Source organism: Caloenas nicobarica, chromosome 1 (assembly GCF_036013445.1).
Source record: "Caloenas nicobarica isolate bCalNic1 chromosome 1, bCalNic1.hap1, whole genome shotgun sequence".
NCBI classification, from domain to species: domain Eukaryota; kingdom Metazoa; phylum Chordata; class Aves; order Columbiformes; family Columbidae; genus Caloenas; species Caloenas nicobarica.
The window spans coordinates 25,146,424-25,158,169 of record NC_088245.1 but is presented as its reverse complement, the minus strand read 5'-3'; positions in this window follow the sequence as shown (position 1 = coordinate 25,158,169).

The following is an 11,746-nucleotide window of genomic DNA, read 5'->3' as shown; positions in this document are numbered from 1 at the left end:
CAGAGGGTATTGCTGTTCTTAAGAAGAATAATTAGTCATGGCATTTCTGAATGCCATCTATTCTCCAAAGAATGCATAGTGTGTGGGTGGGATTAGGTAACTGGTGTGCGTGGCCGTGTGCCTACCAGCAAGGCACAGGAAGGTGTCATTCAGCCAGCTTAGCTTTGGGTGCATACAAATATTGGCATGTACCCCAAGGTGATTATCACTACTCTTTCTATATTCAGTGGGAAAACAAAATTTTAAAAAAGCACACCTAAAGTACTGTCCATGCAACCAGTTTTAGAGGAGGTGGATAATGCTCTAGAAATGCTTATTTCTCTCCAGTGACTCTAAGAGAAGTCTGGATAGGTAGATCATTGGCAGACAATGAGACTGTGAAAACCTTCTATTAGGGGAGATTAGTGCCAGACAAAGCACCAAAAGAAATTATTTCTAATGATTGTCTGCATCTGTTGGACAGAATTCCTGAAAAAAATGCATGTATTTTGAAGACTTGCTTGTAACACTTGTTTAGTTTGAATATTTCTAGGTCATTTTCCCTTGTTGTGAGCAGTTTGACCCAGGAAAATATGTTAAGTCAGTGGAAAGTAGAGACATTGTGAGTATGGGAAAAAGTATACGACAACCTTCTAAATGCTGCTTCATGCCTATGTCACCACTCCAGAGAGCACCAAAAACATGGTCCCACATCTGAGTGAACCATGTGGTTGAAGAAGCCCTGGCAGCTTCTTAAAGTTTTCAGTCCAGTCCTCCCTTGATCACTCCTCAGAAAATGAGGGAACGGAATGCTGGCTTGGACATGCTCTATATGCCCAGCACAGTTTGTTTTGTTTTGTTTATTCTTGTAGATGTGTAATCAATCCAGCCCTTCCATGGAAACACCATCTCAGTTGCATAAGCACAAGAATACACAGTGGCTGCCTCTATATTAGTAAATAAAACACAAACTGGACTGGTTTGCAGGTACTTAACCTGGTTGGTACAAAACCAATCTGTATCTGCATTATTCAGCTTTCTTACCCTCCAGAAACAGAGTGGCTGCATCCAGCCTGCCTAGTGGGAATGATCTTGGGCCAATACTAATCCCTTAACCATGCCTGGGAATTGTTTTGGTTAGCCTACACTAAACCATGCTAGTGACCGGACTAACTGGTTTGATAGTATGGGCAAGTGAGTTTCAGAGCCCAAGAGGGTTCCCTGGCTTGATTTAATTGGCAATTTTGGAATTGGCCAATACAACCAGTCATGCGGTTGTGTGATAGGACCTGTACAGAGTTTTCCTTTTACTAAAGCTGAGTCTATGACTCCATGACACTGTTATTTGCGAGCAGTTTCCATTCTGATGAAATGGAGGAGTGGCTGGGAGGAGTGGCTGACACGTCAGAAGGCTGTGCTGCCATCCAGCGAGATCTGGACGGGCTAGAGAGTTGGGCTGGGAAAAATTAAATGAAATATAACAAGGGAAAATGTAGAGTCTTGCATCTGGGCAGGAACAACCCCAGGTTCCAGTACAGGTTGGGGAATGACCTATTAGAGAGCAGTGTAGGGGAAAGGGACCTGGGGGTCCTGGTGGACAGCAGGACGACCATGAGCCAGCACTGTGCCCTTGTGGCCAAGAAGGCCAATGGCATCCTGGGGTGTATTAGAAGGGGGGTGGTTAGTAGGTCGAGAGAGGTTCTCCTCCCTCTCTACTCTGTCCTGGTGAGACCTCGTCTGGAATATTGTGTCCAGTTCTGGGCCCCTCAGTTCCAGAAGGACAGGGAACTGCTGGAGAGAGTCCAGTGCAGGGCAACAAAGATGATTAAGGGAGTGGAGCATCTCCCTTATGAGGAAAGGCTGAGGGAGCTGGGTCTCTTTAGCTTGGAGGAGACTGAGGGGTGACCTCATTGATGTTTATAAATATGTAAAGGGTGAGTGTCACGAGGATGGAGCCAGGCTCTTCTCGGTGACAACCAACAGTAAGACAAGGGGTAATGGGTTCAAGCTGGAACACAAGAGGTTCCACTTAAATTTGAGAAGAAACAACTTCTCAGTGAGGGTGACAGAACACTGGAACAGGCTGCCCAGGGAGGTTGTGGATTCTCCTTCTCTGGAGACATTCAAAACCCGCCTGGACGCCTTCCTGTGTAACCTCACCTAGGTGTTCCTGCTCTGGCAGGGGGATTGGACTGGATGATCTTTCGAGGTCCCTTCCAATCCCTAACATTCTGTGATTCTGTGATTCTGTGATTCTGTGTGATTCTGTGATGCTGCATTGAATAGGAGGAATTTGTGAAAGCCAAGTGCCCATGTGCAAGGGTCCCTGACGGAACCAGGTATTCAGGTTGGGATGGTCAATAAGACACAGTTACCTGCTCTCTACAGGAATTTGTAAAGCCCTAGACACAAAATGAGTATACAGTTACAGGTTTGAATGAGTATACATAAAGTATTTTTTTCCTGTGTGTCTGAGAGAGAGACAGAGTGAGAGGGATGGGGAGAAAGAATGAACTACTTACTTAAAGAAAAATTATGGGAAAAACAAGTTTCTAATCTTGCGTTTTCCCAAAAACCTCATATTGAATCTCCACTGTTTGCTTTCAGTTGTCAGCCACAGAAAACAACTGCTTGAATCTCTGCCCTTCACAGCTGAATCATCAAGCAAAGATTTAATTCAATTGGATTTCACAGAGATGACAGGATCTGTCAGTGACCTTAACAATGAAGATTTTCTCCTATGTCTGGTTTTATGTGCCAAGTTTCTTTGTGCTTAGCTGCGGTCTTAGACATGATCAGTGTAATTCCAGTGCAAAAGCCTAACTCAGACTGCTTCTTCAGAGCAGGGAGGGATCTGTTGCATATTGCAGAGTTTTATAGCCAGAACTAGCTCTAGTCACCCACCTCATCATCATGAGGAGCATGCTCCTCTTAATTAAAAGAGTATATAATTCAAGGATATCTTGTTATGACCCAGTTTTGTCTTTAATATGGACAAGTACAAAATGGTGGCATTAGGAGTCAGATTGGGATTTAAAAAAAAAAATCAAACAACACAGTTTTGAATTCCATCTGTCTTCCTTGACAACAGGTTCCTTCACTGGTGTGATGAAGGTTCAGGACAAAAGGAGCCAATAACAGACAGAATACCCTCTGAACTCATAGATACTGAACCCTTGTGTCTTTCTTATGGCAAAGACCAGGAAAATCTCCCAGTTTGGGAACAGAAAGACACAAAGCAAACAGACATGGTACTCCCTCACAAGGATCCCATGAGAGCCCAGTCTCGACTATGCCCATCAGAAAACCCAAATGTCAAGGCGTGCACCTTCAGAAGGCTCAAAGACGACCTGACTTTGGTTCCTAAGCCATCAAGTCACGTTTGAAACCTACTCCCTTTTGCTGGATAATAGCCTATACAATACATCACAAGAAAATTAGCAATCCCTTTGCACTGCTATTAGCGTTAATAGCTAATGAACTATACAAGCAACAGACAGTTGTTGTTGTTGTTGTTTTCTGATTGATTAATTTAAATTTAACCTTAATTTGTTTAGATCTCACTGAGAAGCTGCTACCTTCTTCTGAGCTACAACTGTTGCAATTAGCAGCAGTATCCCACTGTGAGTATAAGGCTGATTGCATGGTATACATCGGCAGTAGAATGACACTGCCCAGATATCTATTGAAGTTATCAGACTTCTAACTCCAAAAATGCAGTATTATCTATAAATATTTATTCAGCAGCACATTTTGAAAGGAATATGGCATGGTAACGTTTTGTGGATGGGAAATATTGTGTGCCTTACTTATTATACCCATCATTGTTGATGTCCAAATGTTTCTACAGAAATAAAGTCTTTAACTTTTTTGTGACAAACTTCCATCTTGATCTCTTTCCATCTTCAGAAAGCTTGTATTTTGATTTTAACATAATATCTCCACAAAGCAATTGGATACCAAAGTGGATTATATTTCAGCATATTCATATTATCGTCTTTCAAATACCCATCTCTGACGCTAGTCCTAGTGAAGTTGATGGCAAAATCTAAGAAGCTTCTGTCTAAGCTCTTAATGAACATAAGTTGTGTTATTAAAAATTACACAGCACTTTTCATTACTAGATAAACTTTGACAAGTGGATGAAAAAATCTGTATCTAAATTGTAAAGATTTTCTGCTGCTTTTACTAAAGAATTCATTCTCACAAGAAAACAGGATCATATGGTATATCTCCAGAGTTTTAGAAACAGTAACAAAAACTCAAAGATACTTGAGAACATCCAGGTTGATCAGGATATGGTGTTCCTGACAGTTAGGAAATCCCAATGGGGATGGATAATTTTTAGTTACAAACTAAGATACCGTAAACTGTATTTTACTTCTTTAGATTCCTGATAACACAAGATAATTGCCAAAACTGTCTTCTCTGACCAGTTGATCTCAAAGGAAAGAATTTATTTCCATCACTTTAACCAGATTTTGATTCCACTCTGAGCAAAAAAGACAAAAAAACCCTCACCCAGACTCCAGAGACCCTCATTGTGATCAGAACAGTGTAATTTTACATTGGCTCTTCAGTATTGCAGCCTGGCAGGAGTCCCAGTGCTCAAGGTCAAGGGTCTCCAAACTGCAGCTCTTCATTGCAGATGGATCACACCCCCTGCAAGTGCAGCTGCCACACTCAGAAGATGTCAAATGACTCACAGTGACTTTGTGCTGGCACATAGGCTGCCAGGTAATTCAGGTCCCCAGTGGTGGGAAGAGGCAGGAAAGCAGGAGTGTGTCTGCAGTCATCACCACCAGCTCTTCTAGGTCTCATCTTCACATCTGCTCCAGCCCCAGCAGGCTCGAGACCACCATGAGACTACTCCTAGCGCTGCTTCTCCCCTTGGTTTCCAAAGTATAAGGTATTGGTACGATGGCTCTCAAACATTTGAAGAGGTTGATAGGTATCCAAGTGTCAAGAAGGTGGTCTGCACTTGTTGGAAATGTTTCACAGACAAAGCAATTCCCTTTTATGTGAGTTCATACAACCCAAAGTATTATATTTGAGTGGAAAAATATGGGAACACTTATATAATCAGATTTACTTATGCTTGCCTTCACTAGGTAAATCTACACATTCCCTGGTGGTATTACTCTCAAATACTATTTTTGTTGGAAAGGTACAGATATCCAAAAGAAATTCCCTTCCAATGAAGACCCATTTTTAAAAGCAAATGAAGGACAGGTTTCCCGATTATTACAAAGAGTCACAAAGTTTTAGTAATTCATTACATTCAAATTAATTTTGAGATATGTCTTAAAGAGACAGCAGAAGTCTCCTACGAGTTTAATTTTTCTTCATGGATGAATCCAGAACTTTTCTGTTCCCTCAGCTGTGCTAGGTACTAGAAACAGCAACAGCTTTGACATTGCCTGCAGCAATTACAGCCCATCTGCCCAGGTACTTTGCTAAGCTGTAAAGTCTTCATGGTTGAATACAGACACAATCATGGGCTACAGAAAGAGTCATTCCAGCTTGCATTGATGGGAGCCAAAGGGTTCTTAAAATCTACCAGGTACAGACAAGAGTTATGCTTGATAAAGAAATATAGCAATTGTCAGGATTCAGCTCATCCAGCGTGTAAAAGTCCTTAGTCTTCATGACTCAAGATGGACTGTACCTGAGTCCAAGGGGAAAGCTGAAAAACCCCACAATACCTTACATGAGAGCATTTTTTCCCTCTCTCCTTTAAGCTGAGACACTGTGCAGGCAGCTGTGCACCACACAGAGCAGCCAGTGACTCCAGCAGGCACCTGCGAGGCAGTGGGGCTGGGGTTCCATCCCCGCTTCCAAGACTTCTTGAAAACAACACATGCACTCCAGGGCACCCGACAAGAACAGCAGCTCCATCCCCTCTGGAAGTCTGACCCAGGAGGGCAGAGGAAGAAGTAAGTCCTTTTTGCTTACTGTCCCACTGGCCTTGTCAATCTCTTTATGACAGACACAAAATAAACAAAGAGGCTTGGAGAGTGCCTTCACTCCATGGGCTGAGGACTAAGATGGTCTCTTGGGATGCAGACACTGAGGTTGTGAGTCAATCCAGCAAAGCAGGGTACAGCTGCCCATCCTCCAGCTACATGGATAAGCATCTTCACCACCGAATCATAATGAAAAAAGTGGTCACTAGCACCAGTTGCTGGGATTTCTTCTTTTCTCTCAGAAGTCGTAATTTCGGTAACTGGATTGCTTCAGGAGGCTGCTAGAAAACTACCTGCAGTGGAGGCAATACCTGCCTCGGGACAGATTGTAAGAGAGTTCCATGCTGTTAGAGGCACCTATGACATACGTGTTCATTTGTTTCCTGTTAAGATGCCCAAAATTTTGGTGTAAGCATTGCCCAAGGTAGACAGACTGTTTCAACTCACAGTGCATTGAACAAGATTGTTCTGAGTCAAACTTTGCTAAAAAGAAAACAAACAAAAAAATTCATAACCTAAATACTTCAAGCGTTGTTTGGCAACCACTTGATTAAAAAGGGGGGGACACAGGGATCATAAATAAACCTTGGAGAAGAGTGTGGGACACATTACAGGTTGGTGCTTCATGCTCCTTAAGAAATGAAAGAATAATTTAAACAACAACAACAGGCTAAGAGCTTTGTAAAAGAAGGAGACCTCTCGTACAAAGAGCATGACCAGCTAAACTGGCCAGGAGAACAAGAATGATGGTTAGCAAATAATCTCTTAATTCCATAATTTATCTTCCTTGTGCACTGGGGCAAAACCAAGATCTTTCAAAAGTATTGCAAACCCCCTCTGAGTAACACTGAACAAAAACTTAATTCCCAGAATATGGAATAGCAAACACTCCTGTAATTCCTGACATCCACATTTAAATGATTTCTGTCTGCTTATGAGTTGCTTATGCATAGTAAGATCATTTTTAATTAATCCACGTTTTAAAAGATGGTTCTTTTTCAAAATATTGTGACTGAACAGCTGCAATTGGGCTAATCATGTGCTGCAGACCTGGGACCCAAGTCAGATCTCCAGCTCTCTCTCTCTGGTCCAACGACTGTGTGTCATTTATGCAATGAGAAGCAGTCCAAAGAAAGCAGGAGACTCAAATAGACACACTGACTCTATAGCATAGGACAGACACTACTGGAGTGTTTAGAAGCTTGTGAAGCAGAATGAGTGTTTGAATGTGAATGTGACCTCCCTGGCAAGAACTCAACCCAGCAGACTCTTCTTCACCCTTAAGCTGGTTATCTCTGGTTTCAAGCAAGTTCCTCCCAATGAAATTTTTTTTTTGTACTAATGTATAAAAAATCAAAATCTACTTGTAAACTTGTAAATGCTGATTTGTCAGAAAAAAATCTACAAAAACATTCAGAAAAAAGTCTTATAAAGTAGCACCCTCTCTAATTAGTATAGAGACAGATGTAAGTTAAATATAGTAAATGCAACTCAGCTGTGATATATGCATTTGCTTTTAGAAATTAAAGTAGCTCTTTGCCCACTCTAACTCCCACTACAAGTTAGTCTGGTGTGCAATAGCATTCAGCATCAGGGAAGCTTTAAAACAATTTCTGACTGCTTTTTCAAGAAACATGACTTTTGCATCTATGAGGACTCAGCTGCCTGTCTTGTGGTAGATCCATTTTGGGGTAACTCAGTCTCTGCTGTAGTTGTAATTCTGAAATAATTTAATATTTTCATTAAAAAATGCCACTGTACACTGCATTTTTAAAGGTATTTGAGAAGAACATAGCTAGACAACCAGCATGTTTCAGAAGAACAGAAGAAACACTGTTTAAAAGGAAGAGTGTCTCTGCTTCTTAGGACTAGCAAATCAAAACAGTCCATTACTGTATTATGTGAAATCACAATAATTACAGGTTGTCCACAAAAGTAATTATGAATTTGTTTTGGTCTTTACCTAACTGTTCTAGCCAGTTCTGCTGTAGCTCTTCAAACTGGATGTTCCTATAAATTGAGAAATGTCATCTAAATTCATTTCTTGCACTTCCTAGGTTCACAGGATGCAAAAGCATTACTGGACACAAGCAAGCATGGGCCCTCAGCTTTTAGTATTCATTTAAAGTAACCCAAAGTGGTTTTTAAGATGTGTTCTTGCTTATGATAAACAGGTTAATGTATTTTCTGGCAAACATAAAAGAAAAAAGGTTATGTAATTCCTGCATTCCTCATAATCATTTTTTATTATTTAAGAGATAACATATTGTTCCTTTAAAATATAGTAGGTTAGAAAATAAGATTGCCATTTCTTTGTTATTTTCTGGTGAACACAGGAAAAGAAACAATCAAAGCCTTCTCTAGTTAAAGCCAAATGATTGTTTTACTGAGGTACATTGTGGTTCAGATTTTAACTTCCACAGCAGAGATTGCTTTTGCAAATTCTTGCTCATTCAGGGAAAAAAAAAAAAAAAAAAGAGTATTCATCTAAATATATTCATCATCCAAGTGGTTTTCATCATTGTTACTTTAAAAGAAAGTTATTTTTCATGATTATTTTTTTTAAATCTGAGTTAGGCAAGGTTTCTATGCAGAGGTATATACTCTTCAGATGTTTCATGGTAATATCAAGAGGTTAAGAGGTGTCTTAGAAATATTTTGAAAAGGTTTATTTTGTGTCACCAGTTGCATTTAATCCCTCTAAGCTGAAGTGCCATGAATCAAGGTTTCTCTTACATGATGTGCTAGTCTGCCACTGAATCTTCTTGTTCCATACCTGAAAAAAAAATGTTTAACCGGCCTGTACAGTTGCAGATAAGCTGCTCACACTTACATTTGTAAAGTATCACTCTTTCATTTTCCACATAAAATAAAACTTATTATGCATTAATTTTTCATAGAATTATTCAGGGAAAAAAAATCAGAAAAGCAGCTTTTCTGTGTGTTTTAATTGATTGGTAAGTGCAGATGATTTCTTAGAAATCACATAATACAATACTGTGCCTAATCAAATATGCGAGACTTCGATTGCAACAGGGTAACTGAACAGTGGAGCCTCTAAATAAACTCCATGAGAGCTTCAAAGGAGGGCTGAAGATAGACACTACTTGTACTTCATAATATCACCAGAGGTTTTAAAATGAGAAGTTTTGTATTGTTTCAGGAGTTGCAGATTACTGAAGAAGAATGAGAACTTTCAGCAAAGCCACGGGACTGTCGGTGGGTGCTCTGCAGCCCCTGCTGGGCCATCCAAAAGTAACCCAGGCCAGGAGGAGAATGAGGACCCAGCATGAAGTGGAGCCGTAGCAACCATCGCTCTTACAGTATCTCAAACTGCCCCTGCTTTTAGGGGAGAGGTGGGAATTACTGAACTGTTACTACTGCAGTTGCCAGCAGGGTACAGCTCACTACGCCCTCTGTAAGGATGGTACCTGAGCAAACCAGTAACCAAATAGCCAGTGGGTGGACTTACATCCCTACAGAGTTAGAATCACTTCATGCTACCATGTCAAAACCTCGGGCTCAAATTAGGTCTCCATTTTCTTTACCAAGCACCGAAGAACAAAACAGTGACTGTCCCAATTCTAAGTACGGCACATGAGGTGCAGAGTAAGGAGCTTTCTAATTTTCTGGTTTTCAAGCACTGTCCAATTAAACTGTTCTGGTTCTAAGCTGTGACCGACATGCCTTCATTTGAGGTGAAACCACATGAACCTGTAATACTTTGTTTAGTCACTGTGTTTTCACCACTGTGGGAATTTAAAAGACAAAAGAAAGGAGAAAAAAAAATGAAAAAAAGAAAAAAGGCATCTTCGATTAAATATTATCCAACATCCACATTGGGTGCCTTGAGATATGCCCTATTTCTGTTTAACAACCTGCGAAGTGGAACATAGCCTTGGATAGCTATTCGTAAGCTTTGTGCTTAGTTTACATTTTCACATACATGGATTTTTTTCTTTAAAAACAAACAAAAAAAGTCATAGTGCTAATATCTTTGCCCCCCCACTTCTCCCCGTCTTGGGGGAGGGAGGGGTGTCTGATCAGTAGTAAAGCAAAGCCACTAACATTTAATATTCAGAAAGAACTTTGTGAGAAGATCCTGCTGTTGCTGTATTTTATTTCTCCAGCGATGTACGGCAGCTTTGGTGATTCTGGTAGTTCTTCCAGATACTTTCAGCAATGACTCATGTTAACACAACTATAGAATCTGATGAGGACAGAAGAAATTCAGTCCCGTTTGAGAAATCCTGGGCAGGGTAGAGGGCAACAGCTTCTCCTTGACAAGAGCTCTCAGCTCCGAGTCCCACAGGCACCAGTCTTGTCTCCCTTTTATTCTGTACTAAAGTGAAGCTGCTGTGATCGATGGGAGCTGGGCCACAGTGTCATCTGGATGCTAATGCTCAACTCTACAGCCCTGTTTTAGCAGATCCAGAGACACCAACGCCTTCTCCTCCCGGCATCCAGGATGGACTGCCAGAATAAGGCTGACCAGTTGTCATGCACAATACGGATAATATGGCAACGACTCTGGCTGGCAGAAAGGAACCAGAAAATAAGGCCTTCCCTTTAGGTACAGGTGACTTCATTTCTCCTGCCAAAATTATTCACAATTAAAAAAAAAAAGAAAGAAAAAGCATTAAACTCACCTGTGGTAAGGAGAGCTCTTAACAGCTCTAAGCTTTGGATGTATATGAAATTATAGCTTTTGTCTCTCATGATGATTTCAGCAGCTTTGAATTGCCTCTGACCATTAACTAGAAATTCACTTAACCTGAGATTAATCTTGAAAGACAGCAAATTAAAGGTAATGCTGCACAGGCCTTCCAAGACATGTATTAATCGCAGCCTTTGACACAAACATGGCTTTATACAGCAAAATAACAAATGAACTACCCTTATCTCCCAGAGAAGTCCCACATCTGTAGTGTTTACCTCAAGAAATCTAGGAAGGAGAAACACTTATCCATGCCCGTCACTGTCTTTCTCTACTTCACCTTGGAATAAATCTAGAGTGCCTCATTTCTACTCCATTTCAAAACACAGACACTCCTGTACATGGGTTCCTTACCAAAATAGCATTTTTCATCAGGAAGACACAGAAGAACCCAGACTACGCAGTGGCTGCAGATCTTTTACGGGAAGGAAGGCAAAATACCGATTATCATTTATAAACCTGTAAATGGTCTATGGTCAAGCAACGTCAGAAATTGTCTTTCCTCTAACCACAGAAAATTAATAAGCAAGCTGCCGCTGCCTGGGGAAGCCTGAGCTTTCTCCCAGCACTTAGAAAGCAGTCTGGAGAAACAAGGTAGAGCAAAGAATTGCCAGAGATCGGGGTAACCAGTGCACACAGTCTTCTGTGGTGCCTTCAGGCCTCATCTAGATGTTTGATTTGAGGCTGATGTTACATGTTCATCACATGGTGGCTAGTTTAGATTCTCCTTTCATTTCATCATATGTTTAATCCTTCCATCATTACATGAAATACTTTTGTGACTGTTCCAGTACACTTGGAGTGCTTGAATAGTTTTGAACTGTTTAAAAGTCATAAAATGAAGATACTTAGCACTTTGCTAAGACAGTTGCGGTATTTTGTACTATCACGCTTGCTGAGCAATAAGAAAAGTAAGTTGGAATTCTGCTTCGATTTACTTCACTCAAGCAAAAAGCTCAGAGAAATGGCACACCCACACAATTTCCGTGGGATCTTTGGGACATCTTACCTTTCCTTACGTGTCGCACAAGTTTACGTTTGGCAAGCACGGAAAGAAGAGGAACGAGCGATGCACTTCAGTCAC